Source organism: Podarcis filfolensis (genome assembly GCF_964270895.1).
Source record: "Podarcis filfolensis genome assembly, chromosome: 2".
NCBI classification, from domain to species: Eukaryota; Metazoa; Chordata; class Lepidosauria; order Squamata; family Lacertidae; genus Podarcis; species Podarcis filfolensis.
This window is the reverse complement of record NC_139605.1, coordinates 104,894,608-104,911,645: the sequence shown is the minus strand read 5'-3', so window position 1 is coordinate 104,911,645 and position 17,038 is coordinate 104,894,608. Positions and strand designations below refer to the sequence as shown.

At 45.2% G+C, this 17,038-nt stretch overlaps 2 long non-coding RNA genes across 2 annotated transcripts in view; one reads left to right on the top strand and one right to left on the bottom strand.

The window, feature by feature from the left end:
- Positions 1-17,038, bottom strand: part of LOC310755762 — a 1,619,227-nt gene that overhangs the window by 414,727 nt on the left and 1,187,462 nt on the right. The window lies entirely within an intron of this gene.
- The window catches only part of LOC310755720, a 48,748-nt gene continuing 32,065 nt past the window's right edge, over positions 356-17,038 (top strand). Inside the window, exon 1 of the long non-coding RNA XR_014544466.1 lies at positions 356-2,226. This is a non-coding gene — a long non-coding RNA (uncharacterized lncRNA). The remainder of the gene's footprint in view (positions 2,227-17,038) is intronic.

Genomic DNA, 17,038 nt, shown 5'->3' with positions numbered 1-17,038 from the left:
AATAAATGAATTCTGGGTTGGCTTGATTGACAATCAAAATGCCAAATGAATAAGACTCCGCCACGTGAGTCTGCCTTCTTTTTGAAGATACAATACGATATTTTTATTGTCATTCTCCCATACAGAACAATGACATTGAAAAATCTACATAAGACATTCAAAAACCCCTAAAAACTCTGAAACCCCATTTTAAAATACAATATACTCCTACAGAGAGTATATACAGCCTCCTTATACAGCGGTACCTCGGGTTAAGTACTTAATTCGTTCCGGAGGTCCGTTCTTAACCTGAAATTGTTCTTAACTAGAAGTACCACTTTAGCTAATGGGGCCTCCTGCTGCTGCCATGCCGCCAGAGCATGATTTCTGTTCTCATCCTGAAGCAAAGTTCTTTACCCGAGGTAATATTTCTGGGTTAGCAGAATCTGTAACCTGAAGCGTATGTAACCTGAAGCGTATGTAACCCGAGGTACCACTGTACTGCGTTTAAAACCAAAATTGCATTTGAGTAGAAACTGTTTCTCAGGCGGCTAGTCCTAGTCTTTATAACCCTGTACCTTCTTCCAGAAGGCAGAAGCTGAAAGAGATCATTTCCGGGGTGCGCACTATCCTGCGCTATCTCTGCCGCTTTCTTATGGCACCTGGCAGCATAGATTTGATCCAAGGTAGGAAGAGTGCACCCAATTATTCTCTCTGCAGTCTTTACAACCCTGGACAGCATTGTTTTTTCCCCTGGCTGTGCAGCTCCCAAACCACACACACAGACCATAAATTAATACACTCCACAGTACAATGGTAAAATGCCATCAACAGGTCCTTTGAGAGATTGTTTTTCCGGAGGATTCTCAGAAAATATAACCTCTGCTGCGCTCTCTTCATCAGGTCTTTGCTGTTTTCTCCCCAGGTTAGAATGCAGTAATATATGCAGGCTCTGGGCATGCATTCACACAACCTTTGTGCACGCCATAAACAAAAGGGGGGAGGAAGCGTCATATTGCACTCCGATTCCGGTGGTTGTCTGTGCTTTAAAAACATGGTGCATGAATCAATCAATCGCACGATATAGATCGACTTTGCTGCTGCTCAGAGGGCGGGGCACGCGATTCCGAGGAGAACCCTAGATCTCCGCCGCTATAACCACTAGGAGGCAACCTCTCCCCTTTCTTGCGACCGAAGCGCGGGTGGGGAGGGTGTGTGGAGAGAGAATCACCCTGCTCTTGAATGCTCAGATGGCAGCATTCAAAGGGGGGCGGGCGAGAGGCGAGAGCGAGCGAGCGAGCGAGCGGGGAATACTGGAACCACGAAGGTGGTGTCAAGATTCCGCCCGAGGGAGCGCGGCATTCCGACGCGACGGTCCTGCCGGATTCCTGGCGAGGACCCAGCCGTGCGTCTCGCGGAGCGCAGGGCGTGAGCGCAAAGAGGCGCTCCCTTCTTTTGGATGGCGGGCGGGCGGGCGGCTCCCCTTTGCAAATGTGCCCGGCGGAATTGCACCATCGGAGCGGGCTCCCTGCAGGGGGTGGGGACCCGAGGGCGCTTCCTTAAACAGGCACCAGAAGGAGCGGGCGGAGGCAGGCCAGGCACGCCGCGATCCTCCTTCCTCCTGGGCGGCTGCCGTCGTTGCTGCTGCTGGATTTGCTGCTGCTGTCGCTGCTGCCGTCGCCCAGCCCTGCCCAGCCCAGCCCAGCTGCAGCTCGGGCTTCTCTGCATGTGTCATCGAACACGTGGGGCTCTTTTTGCGCCGCGGAAACTTTCGAGGGATACTTGCTTCCAACTTGGACTCGCGCACGGCGACATCGGAATGGGGAGGCGCGGGAGAGAGAGAGAGAGAGAGAGAGAGAGCGCTCTTAGATCTACTGCACCGATCCAGACGCCTCTTTCCTGGACGTGATCGCCTCGCTGCCTTCCCTTTCTGCTGGCGCTTGGAATTGCGCTCCTGCGTCGTGAAACCACGTCTGGACGCGCCAACCCGCTTCTTCCTCCCTTGCCCTCTTCTTCACGTGTGGGAAATGTGGCATGCGTGTCTTTGGAAGGAATGGGCTCTGGGTGTTGGGGTTTTGCTGCTGTTGTGTGTGTTTTTTAGCCCAAGTGGCGAATCTCGCCCTCCCTGCACCTCCCTCCCTTAGTTCCTTCCTGGGTCCGCTTCATAGTTTCGAGAAGATCTGGAAGGCCATGCTATTGACGGCCAGGAGATCCACTTGGTTTGCTTCCACCACCCTCGGACCTAAGGTAAGCGGCGAGGGCTGGGGTGGAGAGACAAGAGAGCAACTCCGCCAGCGTGTTTTGCGTGCGCGTGTCAACTTTTCCGCTGCGTGCGCTTCGAGACTAGGCGGTCGCTGTCACCGCCCCGCCGGTGCGTTTCCTCGCAGCAGACGGCGATTAGGGAGACCGGGTCCCTTGCGAAGGGTTGGGCGATCAAGCGTGCGCACGTTCCGACGACCGGGACGTGAGGAGACGCGATCGAGGACCGGTGTCTCGTCGGAATGCTCAGGGCGTGCTCGGCGAACCCGCCGCGGACGCGGGTCCTCCTTTCAGAATGAAAAGGACACCAACACACGCCCCTCTCGGACTCTGTCGCAAGAGTGCTCTGCTTTGGAGAGCTGCCCGTGCCAATTCAATTTCGCCCCGAACGCGTTTCCTAAACAGGGAGCTAGCTAGTTAAAAATTAACACGCGTTTGAAACAAACCGAAACGAAAACAGAGTTGACCCCCATAACATCAGTGAGTGGCGCGCGGCTGGAGTTTGACTCAAGTTCTCCAGAAATATCTGGAGTTGGGTCTATTTGTTTTTCTGGCTTGACTATCTTTCAATCATTAAAAAAAAAAGAACAAAAATGTCCCAAGCCCTCCTGAAGGTGCGTCACGTGTGAACGATCGAGCGGCGGGTGAAATGGGGAGTTTGGGGCTGGGTCTTTGCGGGCGAGATGAGAAGTTTCTGCCTTCAACTGGCCTACAAAGTCCCATTCCTCGGCTCCCAAGTCTGCGCCCTTTTCTGCTGCCAACCTGATGTCCTCTTCCCTCAGCGGCTGAAAGTTTTAAATGTGGGGAGGTTCCTAATATTACAGGCCGGGGTGAGAGGTGGGGGGGGAGGGAGATCTAATGCCTCTTTGCAAACGCAGATCCCCAAAGGAGATCTCCCCTTGTTTCCCCTCCAAAGCTGGCAATGGCTTGGCGTGTTTCTTCTCCAACCACCCTAACACGGTTTGGGGCAGGGCATATTGATCAAGGAAAGGATCCAGCCACCGTGGAGCACTTTTAAGAGCACTTTGGTTTGAATGAGAAAGCTGTCTGATGCTCAGTGGGTTTCCACTGCGCTTCGTTTTTGACTCTAGTTTTAGCAAATGGCCGTAGCTGTAGTGACCCTAACCCAAACCAACATTGAAATCAAAGAAAGTATAAGAACAGATGCCAACATTTCAGAGGTTACACTTAAAACGTTTTAAAAAATATATTAAATTAAACTTGGTCAGAGACCAGACTTGTTTTTTGCCCTGTAATTTGCTATTTAAAATATTAAGTACAGTACCAACAGAGTGTCGCTGTCAATTGAAAGTTCGACGTTGTTTTCCGCTGAAACTGATTTCGCAGGCCCACAAGGAAAGATATTTATGTCTCCTCAATCTGCAAGTCATGCTAATCAAATCTGGTTTAAGGCCTTCATCTCTTCACCTATGCTTTTTTACTCTCTCTTTTAAAGAAACTCTTCTCCACATATATATATATATATATATATATATATATATATATATATATATATGAAAATAGAGATTAATTACTGCACATGTTGCCTCCATATAGTTATTTTGGCTAAAAGCACAAATCAGCTGATGATCTGCACTTTTATGCCCAGAAAAATTAGGCCATCGTAACTTTATATACTGCCTGCGACAATGAATATCTTTTTGCTTACATACATATAACGTAAGTATTTTTAAAACGAAAAACCTAAAAAAGTTAAATTGCTTATTTTAAAGATTGTCTTCTTTTTTTAAGGTTGTCTTTTATCATTTCTATTAAGAACATAAAGACGACTTTTTAAAAATATGCGGCCTGTATTCATAATGATGGTGGCTGTTTCATTTAGGTATGTTTGTGTATCTGGTGCAATTTGGAAAATCTTTTCGCTGAAATGAAGTTACAGGCAACACTTCATTGCTAGGGAGGAAAGGGAAAAGCTGAGTCCATGTGTGTTACGCAGAAGTAAGCCTCTCTGAGTTCAGTAGGGAATAAGTAATTGTGCGTACGACAGTAGCATTTAAAAGTCTCTCCGAATTTTAACCCTGAAGCAAAAGCTCTAAATCAGCACAATTAATTATTCTTACCATAACTAATGTGGTCATTATGGTATACTTCTCCAAAGTCCCATGACATGTAACTTATATTACAGCTTGCTCTTTTCTACATAAACAGGTAGATAGATTGATAAATAAATAAATTTCCTCAGCCTGGGAGTATTCCCTCACCCCACCCGCCTCTTCAGTTAAATATTTCAATTTCCTGCAGATTTATTCTAAAACAATCTTGATGATTTTTCATTTTCTCCTATATCTTTATGAGCAATGGGAAAAAAATCCTGGCCCAATTCCCCCAGATCTGAACTCGCATGTTCAGATTACGCAACCGATGAAATTTGTAGCCAGCCTTTGCTAATTAGATTTAATCTGGTGCGTTATGAATTCATCCACACCCCAATTCATGAATAAAACAAAATTAATGTTTCCCCAGCTTTTTCAAAACTAGTCCTCCTGTTCGGCCTTTGCTTACCGTGTGTGTGCAGCTGCTAATCTATTGTAGTCCCACATATCTTTGGGTAAATATATATTTTTTCAAGTCCTACGCAGTTCAAGAGAGCCATTTATTGTTGTTATTATTATTTGCTAGGAAACAGTTTATAAATGTAAATAATAAATAATATGAACAAGTTAGTTTGCAAAGGCTTTTAAAAACCCGCTGGGAACTTGGGATATGATATTAAGAGTGTCCCATCCTCTGCCCCCACCATAAGGCAGAGTTCGAGCCAAAGAGCTATAAACCTACAGAACGTCCTCTTTAATTAAGAGACCACCAATGTGACCTTAAGTGGACACGTTTGGAAGACTAGGCCATTGAAATCACAGCAATTTATTTCCAAGTGACACTTCGCCTTTAGGATCAAGGTGCCAGTTTTTGATCCACAGGCTGGAATTTAACGTTCTTGTAACAAAATCATGCCAAACGATTCAAAAGCTCTAGGTTCAGGTAGGCAGCCATTGTTGGTCTGACACAGTCGAAATATATAAAAAAATTGTTCAGTAGCACCTTAGAGACCAACTAAGTTTGTTCTTGGTACAGTGGTACCTCAGGTTACGTACGCTTCAGGTTACACACTCCGCTAACCCAGAAATAGTGCTTCAGGTTAAGAACTTTGCTTCAGGATGAGAACAGAAATCGGACTCCGGCGGCGCAGCAGCAGCAGGAGGCCCCATCAGCTAAAGTGGTGCTTCAGGTTAAGAACAGTTTCAGGTTAAGAACGGACCTCCGGAACGAATTAAGTACTTAACCTGAGGTACCACTGTATAAGCTTTCTTGTGCAGACACACTTCTTCGGATAACAGATTCAAAAGCTGACTTGGATACAACTTCTACGCTGTTTCTTTGGGCTTCCAAAGAGCTCCATTTTTTTGCAACTGTTTGTTTCAAGTAACTTCTTCTAAGATACAAACCTTTTACAGTATAACTTGCCATTACAGTGGCACCTCTGGTTACATACGCTTCAGGTTACAGACTCCGCTAACCCAGAAATAGTACCTCGGGTTAAGAACTTTGCTTTAGGATGAGAACAGAAATTGTGCTCCGGCAGCACGGCAGCAGCAGGAGGCCCCACTAGCTAAAGTGGTGCTTCAGGTTAAGAACAGTTTCAGGTTAAGAATGGACCTCTGGAACGAATTAAGTACTTAACCCAAGGTACCACTGTATAACATTACCTTTTTCAGATAAAGAATGCCAAATTGCTTGTAAAAAATTGCCGTATACCTGGGAGCTGGATGTGGCAGATACATGCTTGGAAGAAAAACCCCACTTTAGTCAATGGGACTTGATTCTGGGTAAACTGCCACAGAACGGCAGGCGTGAAGCCCAATTCTATGCATTTTTATTCAGAAACTCCCACCGAGTTCTGTAGGGCAAGATGCTGTCAGCTGCATTTAGGCTGCAATTCTAACCCTCTTGCCTTGAAGTAAACGCCCTAAAAATTCAACAGGACTCGAGTAGACATGGTTAAGATTGTGCTATTCCTTTAAAATGAGCCCCACTGAATTTATTCAGAAGTTAATAGGCTGGAATGACATTGAAAACATTGCTAGCTAATATATGTTTTCGTCCAGACCCAGCGATATAGGTTTGTTCTTGTTCAGTTGCCTGTCTTGGACATCAGTGGACTGAAAGGCAGCGGGGAAATTTACTTAAATAAATAAAAATAAATAAATAAAAATATATAAGTTGGATTTTTTAAAAAATCCAACTCATATACCAAAGCTAAAGCCACTCTGTTCCAGAGTGGTCTGGAAATCTGTATCTTATGATGTCCCAGATTTAAATTATTTCACGCAAGTCATCTTACAGACTGCAACACAAACTTATTTTCAAAGCCGTTATCGGCATACTTTAGCGACATGATAAATCTGGTTGAAATAACGTGTGTTCGCTCAGAGGGTCAATGCGCAGAGTTGCATACCGCAAACTTATTGCAAAAGGGTCGCCTAATATGGCCTATGCAAGGATACATTCCAATGTGCATGAAATGTCGACTATTTCCATTCACAGGCCCCCAGCCTCTCCCTGTTGTATGGACTAGGCATACAGGAAAATGACAGGGACTTTTGCTGCTGTCTGAAATAGCCAGACAGCCTCGTAGCAAAATCGTAATAATAATTTCAACTTTTAAAAATCTGTTTCTCTTGCTTTCTTTCCCCTGATTTAAGTTTTGTTGCTTAACGCATAAGTGTTGCAGATGTGCAGAAAGGCGGGGTGTGTGTCAGAGAGAAAACAATACAAACTTGGGACACTGTTGCCGAAACACTTCCAGAAGTGTGGTTTATAAATTCTCTTTAAATCTATAAGATTTAGCATTTATTACATTAGGAATTCTGTTTGGTTCATGCTGTGGTCACAGAAAGGGGAAATGTGCCATGGATTGGGCTATTATTACTATTATTATTACTCAACAAAATAAGGACGTGATGCAGCACACAGTTACCTGTGTTTAAGTTTCTGTTAAAATCGCCTGCACCAAACAGTAGGATCACCCAGGCAAGGTACTGTAAACCACCCTGTGAGGTACATATATTTCATACAGAACACAGTTGTACTTTGGTTGCCAAACGCCTTGGAACTTCTACGTTTCGGCTCCCAAATGATCGAAACCTGGAAGTGAGTGTTCCAGCTTTCGAACGATTTTTGGAAGCCAAACGTCCAGCACGGCTTCCGATTGGCTGCAGGACCCTCTTGCGTCCAATCAGAAGCCGCGTCTTGGTTTTCAAACGGTTCCGGAAGTCGAACAGACTCCCGGAATGCATTCTGTTCAAGAACCAAGGTACAAATGTAGAATAAGCAATAACTGAGTAGTGGTCCAGGGCTCTGCTCCGCAGAATGAGCAGGAGACATCCTCCTTCCCTCCCACGACATATGAAACAAGTCATTTAGGAACATTACCATCTGAGGAGGGTGAATCCTGACACCCAGAGTCGAGAAGTTCCCAAGTGCATGGCAAACACCAGACCAGAGTTCTGTTTTGTTCACTGGCTGCCTGCTTACCTGCAGGCCCACTGGTGTGAGGCTTAGGGCCAAACCAGACCGGGGGGGGGGGGCAGAATCTGCAACTAACACACAATGCTATACATGCCTAACTCAGAAGTAAGCACCATTGACTTACTCCCAGGTAAATAAGTCTAGCATTGCAGCCTGAGGCAGGCACATTTACTTGGGAGTAAACACTTTTGAGTCCAGCAGGGCTGAACTTTGGAACAAACATGAACAGGATTTAACTATCCACCTCTTTATTATTACAGTGGTACCTCGGGTTACTTACGCTTCAGGTTACAGACTCCGCTAAGACAGAAATAGTACCTCGGGTTAAGAACTTTGCTTCAGGATGAGAACAGAAATCGCACGGTGGCGGCACGGCAGCAGCGGGAGGCCCCCATTAGCTAAAGTGGTGCTTCAGGTTAAGAACAGTTTCAGGTTAAGAACGGACCTCTGGAACAAATTAAGTACGTAACCGGAGGTACCACTGTATTATCTTCAGTGGCGCATATATATATATATATATATATATATATATATATATATATGCATAGAACTTGCATTTCCAGAAGAGTCAGGAGAAGTTTTGCCCCACCTATTTATTCGATTTCTGAAAGAGAAATAATGGCGTTTCATTCCAGTCCTATTTTTCTCGGAAGCCAGTCCCATTGGTTTTGATGGAATGAACGAAGCATGCTTAGGTTTGCAGCCTTATTTTCATTTCCAGTTTATGAGTCAGTTATAATTTGTATGTGAAAAGTGCCTTTCCTTGAAGTCACCGCAGGAGTCCAGCAATGGAGGGGAGGGGGAGTTGCTTGCTCACTCCGTATGCGGCCCATGCTAAACTTTAAAGTACAGTGGTACCTCAGGTTAAGAACTTAATTTGTTCCGGAGGTCCATTCTTAACCTGAAACTGTTCTTAACCTGAAGCACCACTTTAGCTAATGGGGCCTCCTGCTGCTGGCGCGCCGCTGGAGCGTGATTTCTGTTCTCACCTGAAGCAAAGTTCTTAACCCGAGGTACTATTTCTGGGTTAGCGGAGTCTGTAACCTGAAGCGTATGTAACCTGAAGCGTATGTAACCCGAGGTACCACTGTAGCCTCTGGTGTTTGTACCTTTCCCACCTATGTTGTTTCCCCAGTAAAGATCACCCCCCCCAAAAAAAGTATTAAATAGAAATAACGTATGTAGAATCCTCACTGTGAAAAAAATAACCATATTCATTTGGAGTGAAGTCCCTGAGAATGAGAGGACTTCGTGCACATACTATCGCTGGATCAGGGCATTTAGGTAGATGGATGATCGATCGATCGATAGATCTCACACGTACAGACAAACATCATTATAACCACCGCTCCAATCAATGGGAGACTCTCTGATGGTCAAAATTACAGAAGATTTATCTTTCCTCAGACCATGGTCTCCCATAGAATAGAAGAGGATTCTCTCCCCTCTCTCAATTATTTCTTTGAAACATTATTTCTTTTCTCCCCTCCAGCCAAAAAGTCTCTCCGGAGCAGCTTACATGAAATCAATAACACGGTCTTGCTCCAGGCTGATCCTCAGTGTTGGAATCACTGCCTGGCAAATTTCTCCCTCTATCAGTTTCACACAAGACTCTTAACTGGACTAGGGTGGGGGATTTACTTTATTTTATTTTTTAACTTCAGGCAGACAGGACAAAGACTTTGGGAGAGCAGGATTTCTGTTTGAGAGAAAAAAAGTTGTCCCGTTCTTAAAATGGATGGCGTTGTCTTTTGTCTGCTAACACTGTTGGGCTCCGTTCTTTTTCCGACGAACTGTATGTAAGTTCTGCTTCGAAGTTCTCCGTGTTATTGTTGCCATAGGCATTAAAGTAAAGGGACCCCTGACCATTAGGTCCAGTCGTGACTGACTCTGGGGTTGCGGCGCTCATCTCGCTTTATTGGCTGAGGGAGCTGGCATACAGCTTCTGGGTCATGTGGCCAGCATGACTAAGCCGCTTCTGACAGAAACGCCGTTTACCTTCCCGCCAGAGCGGTACCTATTTATCTACTTGCACTTTGTGCTTTCGAACTGCTAGGTTGGCAGGAGCAGGGACCGAGCAATGGGAGCTCACCCCGTCATGGGGATTTGAACTGCCGACCTTCCGATCAGCAAGTCCTAGGCTATGTGGTTTAACCCACAGCGCCACCTATAGTCATTGGTTGTAGCTAAAACAGGCTGGTGAACCTGGTGGCACTTTAAAGACTAAGGGTGAGATCCAACGTTGCGCTAGTTGACCCCCCTCCCCTTCATCAACCCCTTGTGACCCCCCCCATTCTATCGTGAAGGGTGGCCCCCAACTCTTTAGACCAGATTTTGGGAGCGTAAGTCTGTTTTTGTGCAAAGTGAGACACTACAAATGGACATTACCCTAACAAATTTTAATATAGCATGAGCTTTGTGGACTGTAGCCCATTTCATCAGATACAGGTAGGATTATAGTTGTTTGCAAGTATAGTGGTACCTTGGTTCTCAAATGCCTTGGTACTTGAACAACTTGGAACCCAAACACTGCAAACCCGGAAGTAAGTGTTCTGGTTTGTGACACTTTTTTGGAAACCGTACGTGGTCCTTTTTGAGTGCCAAACAACTGTTTTGAGTGGTACACTGAAGTCTGTCTGATTTGCTTTTTATTTTGCATTTTTGCGGCTTTTTTTTGTGTGACTGTGACTGTGTGGAATGCAGTTCAGCTACTGATTGATTGATTGTGTGATTGCAGTACGTTGTTTATTGCTTTCATTTTATGGATCAATGGTCTCGTTAGATAGTAAAATTCATGTTAAATTGCTGTTTTAGAGGGTTGTTTTTAAAAGTCTGGAACGGATTAACCTATTTTGCCTTACTTTCAATGGGAAAGCCCACCTTGGTTTTGGAACGCTTTGGTTTTGGAACGGACTTTCAGAACAGTATAAGTTTGAGAACCAAGGTACCACTGTATGTGGTTGCAGGAAAGGGGGGTTGTACAGAGTAAGGTTTGAAGGAAATTAAATGCAGAAAAGGACAGAAGGTGATATTTATGTCATTATCAATGGTCATTCACAAAAGCCAGTTGCTGTTGATAACACAGGTATTCTGGCATCGGTATGCCCATTGACACATGCAGTATGTGATTTAAAAACAAACAAAAAGCAACCTTTGTCACAATTCCGTCCACAAGTGACAGAACTGAACTGCTTGACAAGTTATAGCGCAGCAGTTTCATACAGTAGCCTCCCTTTGAAGTTTTGCTGTTCCAGTATAGCCATTTTTAGATCTGTTACAGGATGGGAGGCTGAAATGTACAGTTCTGACATATCTTTTGATTCATGACATTTCTTTCTATTTCATACACAATATTCCTTTTGATTCGGATTTCTGGGGATAGTCAAACTATTTTTATTCGTCATGTAGGTTTCCTCGGTATACTTGGATTGCTTGTGGCACTTTGGCGTTGCCAAGGCCCAAATACTTTTAAGAAGTATTTTTATATCATGGGCTTACATGTGTTCTATATCACAAGCTGACTTGTCTGTGCAGACTGTGAATGTCTGGACAAAAGAGAAGGCTCTTTCTATTAGGCAAGGTTTGTGGGGGGGGGAAGGTGCCAAAGGAAATCTGTAAACATACAACAGGGGGCACGTTCCACACACTCTGCAGCAACAGTGCTTGCCATAGCTGAACGGGGGTTAAATTAGCATTTTCTGCAGCCAACCGGCAAAGTGTGAAAGGGAAAAGTGTGTTTCTGAACGACTATTGGACATGCCGATTGGGGCAGATGAGAGACAGAGTTCAACTCAAACTAGAGGGCTATGGGATCCTCAACCCTGCAGCTAGCAATACTAGGCTAGATCTGCTTTCCCCAAGGTGACTATGTCCTCTGCGTGACATTGGACTCCAGGGCCCATCAACTCCAGCCAGCACGGCCAGTGGTCAGGGACAGTTTTAGAAACTCAGATATATAAGCCAGGCACCAAATGGCTCCTTAAACCAAATGGAATGTCCAGTTGCCATTTTGGGGTAAGACAACGGGTAAGACAGCGGGTGGCGCTGTGGTCTAAACCACAGAGCCTCTTGGGCTTGCCAGTCAGAAGGTTGGCAGTTCGAATCCCTGTGACGGGGTGAGCTCCCGTTGCTCCGTCCCAGCTCCTGCCAACCTAGCAGTTCGAAAGCACGCCTGCGCAAGTAGATAAATAGGCACCACTGCGGCGGGAAAGTAAACGGAGCTTCCATGCACTCTGGTATCCGGCATGGTGTTCTATTGCACCAGAAGAGGTTTAGTCCTGCTGGCCACATAACCCAGAATGCTGTCTGTGGACAAACACCAGCTCCCCTGGCCTGAAGCAAGATGAGCACCACAACCCCATAGTTGCCTTTGACTGGAGTTAACCGCCATGGGGTCCTTAAACATTTTACCGTTAAGATGGTTCTAAAGTCTTATTTTTCAACTGACTGTGATTGATTCTCAGTTAAGCATCTGGCTAGCTCAGATGACAACCTTGAGTTAGGTTAAGAACTTTGAGAACTTAAAAGAGAAAAGTTGTTCGATCCAGGGTCCACAGATATATTGGCCTATTCTGACATCTTTTTTTTAATGGTGACATGGATCATTCATAACGTGAGAATATTCTTCACAACTGTGAGCAGGGCAGTGGGGTGGGGGACGTGAAGACAAGCAACAACAATTAACTACAATATTATTCACCGCTCCTGCTCAGGCTGCACAGAAAAAGCATTTTGGTTCCTGAAATTCTTTCTGATTGTGCAGATAAAATAGAACTGATACAATTCTACAGGATGGGTTATTAGTGTGCAAAAACAATCGTGATCTAAGGATGCCCAGATGGTGGAGACGTCAGGTGGCATCCTGGCACCTGGGCATCTTCACTTGGTTGCAAGTGGCTGATACCCAGGTGCAAAATGTGCTTGACACCTGGCTAATTTTGAACACTGGTCAGAGGATGATGTGAATGCAAGGTCCACCACTATCTTGTGGGCACCAGGTTGGAGAACATTGGGCTACATAGACAAAAGGTCTGGCAAATAGATTCTTGTCTCTATATCACTGAAGCAATCCTCAAGGAAAGTTGGTGTAGCAGTTAATAGGTCTTTGGACTTTACGGGGCAAACACAGATCAGGCCAGGCTTCCCAGATCTGCGTGCAAGAGGGGTTTGCCTGGGCATGTCTCTCACGATTGCTATATTATCTCTGAGAAATATCAGTATAACACCAGAAAGCATGCATGCAGCAGTCATGTCTGCCTTGTAAACGGCAGAGCCATTCTGGAGAGATAGCTTCGCTTAGGGTTTCCCTATATCCAGAATTAGTGTCAGGGTGTGTGTGTTGAAAAATTGGCAAAATGTCTGGAGTTTTGCCCACACAACCAGGTGTTTGAGTATCACTCTTTGCCTTTGGGGGGCAATTTCCCCAAAAATGCTCAACAAGTTTTTGGGTGATTTTCCTCACCAAAATAACTTTTGTGTGTGGATTTTTACTTCTTGAAATATGGCGACCCTATCTCAGCATGCTAGATGCAGGCTTTAGAGTCACACAGGGCTCTTCCTCAGGTTGCATGCTTTTGAAAGGGGGAGCTCCAAAAGCAGAGGGGAATGGTGGCGACAGTCCTGCTCAGCTATGCAGCTGGCATAGATCAGCAAGGTCTCTTGTAGACTGTATAATGGAGAAGCAGCAGCCTTAAAAAAAAAAGAAGAAAAGCTATTCGTTGGAGTCAATCAAGCCCCATCACCGGGGTTTCATTTAAAATGAAGCATACTGTGACTAGGATGGGGGAAGTTGCGCCTTCTGATATGAATGCCTAAGGCTTTAATTGAGACGATGTTTTGCAGGTAGGGGCTGGTTGCAATTTAGGATGGGCACTTTGATGCATGAGCAGAAAAAAGAGGACACCGATTTGCCTGAAATTTGAGCATGCTCATTCGTAAGTACAGAAGACACTTTATTAGTAATAATTACTATAATTGAATAGAAATAAGTCTTTCGCTGTGATGCAGTGACCTATGTGTTTGCTCAATCTGCTCTTTACTCCGCTGCTAACCGTGGACGGGTAACATAAAGACGTCCTCTGCTTCCTCGCTTCTGATGGTTCTTTAGCAGTAGACAGGGACCAAACAGTCCTGCAGATAGAGGACGGTCTTTTGTAAAGTCACAAGCCCCTCAGCCCCAGTTGTGGTTATTTGGCAGGGCTACCGACTAACCAGAAAAGAAAGCTATGAGTGGCTTTGTTATTTTGCCTCTTGACAGCGCCTTGATGTGCAGAACTCAGCGGGGGAAGCTTTTCACAGTGGAGACACACATTATCAGCGACTGACACCGGTGTCTGCACATCAAGCTGCCGTTAAAAGCAGAAGTTGTGAGGGCCAGCTGAAAAATGGCCAGCCCTGTGGCTCAGTCAGCACCAGTTCAGATATATTAGAAAACTCCTTCAGAGATAGCCGTCTGAGCAGAGCCACAAAGCTCTGAAGCAATGCGCGAATATCGAGAGGAATGGAGATCGGTACACAAGACATGGCCAATATATGGGCCATGGGTAGGCAAACCAAGGCCCGGGGGCCGGATCCGGCCCAATCGCCTTCTAAATCTGGCCTGTGGATGGTCCGGGAATCAGCGTGTTTTTACATGCATAGAATGTGTTCTTTTATTTAAAATGCATCTCTGGGTTATTTGTGGGGCATAGGAATTCGTTCATCCCCCCCAAAAAATATAGGCCACCCCCCCACAGGTCTGAGGGACAGTGGACCGGCCCCCTGCTGAAAATGTTTTCTGACCCCTGGGGCTGTTTGAGCTCCTGCAAACGCTGCCTTTGGGTGACAGTGCCCTTTGAAATTTGGCTGCATCGGAACAGAATGATGACCCGCATCTCCTCCTCCCAGTACTGTGCTTTCAAATACAAAATGTGTCATCCTCCAAGGGAATGCAGTCTGCACATGCTCAGAGTGACTTCCCATCATCTGATGAGGCTGCCGTCTTCTGTTTCCAGAACTCTAACCGTTTAGCTTGAATGCCTCGGCGAATGTGGAACACGGGATAGTTCAGTTGGTTGGAGCATGGCGCTGATAACGCCAAGGTTGCGGGTTTGATGCTCGTATGGGACAGCTGCATATTCCAGCATTGCAGGGGGTTGGACTAGATGATCCTCAGGGTTCCTTCCACCTCTACAGTTGCATTTTTCTAAGTTGCCTTGTCCTCTTTGTGGTTATAAACAAGCAAACCAACAATGTGCCTGTAAGCTTGTGCAGGGCCTCTTTTCCTTCTGATAAGACGTAGCTGCTTAGCGCATGATACATTTGAGCATGTGCAGAGTGCATCCTCAAGGTACCATGTTTCTCTTTACTTTAAATGCATCTTGTGGTGGGGGGAAAAAAGAAATAAAACCACTAACCAAATTTCCCCCTGGTTCTTCATCTTCCTGGGTATGGCAATCGGACTAGAAAACTGGGAAAATTTAATCAAAATGTTTTATAGATGGTACTTAACACCTGCCAAAGTAGCTAAAATGTATAAAACAAAAGCAAACCTGTGTTGGAGGTGCAGTAAAGCAGAAGGGACACTTATACATATCTGGTGGAGCTGTGAAAAAATCAAAAGCTTCTGGGATATAGTACTGTATATGATGAACTGTATATGATGTTTAAATATAACTTTGTGAAAAATACAGAAGCTTTCCTGTTAGGAATAACAGACACAGGTATAGCAAAAGAAGATCGGAAAATATTCCTTTATGTCACAGGCCTTAATTGCCAGAAATTGGAAAAAAGAATTTGTGCCAACAAAAATGGAATGGCAGGATAAATTATTAGATTACAATGGTACCTCGGGTTACAGACGCTTCAGATTACAGACGCTTCAGGTTACAGACTCCGCTAATGCAGAAATAGTACCTCGGGTTAAGAACTTTACCTCAGGATGAGAACAGAAATCGCACGGCGGCAGCCGGAGGCCCCATTAGCTAAAGTGGTACCTCAGGTTAAGAACAGTTTCAGGTTAAGAACGGACCTCCAGAACGAATTAAGTTCTTAACCTGAGGTACCACTGTATACTGAATTGGCCAGATTAACAGAGACAATGAGGGGACAACCCAGACAAGAATTTCAAAAAGAATGGGGAAAATGCAGAGAACACTTTACCAGACAGTGCCCCAAAATATACACCTGGACTTGTTTCAATTAATTTCTACAGGAGACTTTGTGGTTTTCAAAGTCATAATTAGGAAAAATTGTAATAATCACATATTAAAGAAACAGTATACAAGAACTAAATAAGGAGGCCATGTACAGGATAAAGGAAGTCTTTTATTTTTATGTTATGTTTTCTTTGTTTAAGGGGATAGGAGTTTAATTTTGATAATTAAATTGTTGATGGTGGTGGGTTTGTTTGTATGTATGACTTGTTGTAGACCATGTTGTAAAAAAATTACTAATAGACAACTGGGGTATTGGCCCTACTGGTATTGAGGTGGGCATTTTGGAGTTGTTGCAGGGCAGAAAGCGAGGCCACAAACATCCCAGACCGCATCCTTTCCCCTCCTCCCGTCGTGCAACACCACTTTGGCCTTCTTGGGCAAGCTGGCCGTTCCAGACCAACCCCTTAGGAAATTTCCCTTGCAGGCCCCGCTTGTTTGCAAACATGCCCCGCCTTTTCATTTCCCCACTTGTTAAACAGATTCCAGACCTCAGCCCCCTATCTCAGATTAATGCCCATCATCTAGCTCATACAACAAGGGATTCTTTCTCTTGAGATAAAGATGCAACCCTGCGTCCTTGGATTGGACCCGGAATGAAATCTAAATAAACAAATAACCTTGTGATGCCGCAGTTTCCCCCATTTTAGAGCCCTTACGCAACCCGGTCCTAGTAACAATGTGGCCCCAGTAGCAGAATGAATCCCGGTTGCTTGGCTCTCTGAACAGCAACCACGAGAATCAGGCTATTGGCTATGTTAAGTGTTTCACAAAGGGAAAAATCCTAAGCATATTTACTCAAAAAGTAAAGGGGACCCCTGACCATTAGGTCCAGTCGTGACCGACTCTGGGGTTGTGGCCCTCATCTCGCTTTATTGGCGGAGGGAGCCGGCATACAGCTTCCGGGTCATGTGGCCAGCATGACTAAACCGCTTCTGGTGAACCAGAGCAGCATACAGAAACGCCGTTTACCTTCCCGCCGGAGCGGTACCTATTTATCAACTTGCACTTTGAGGTGCTTTCGAACTGCTAGGTTGGCAGGAGCAGGGACCGAGCAATGGGAG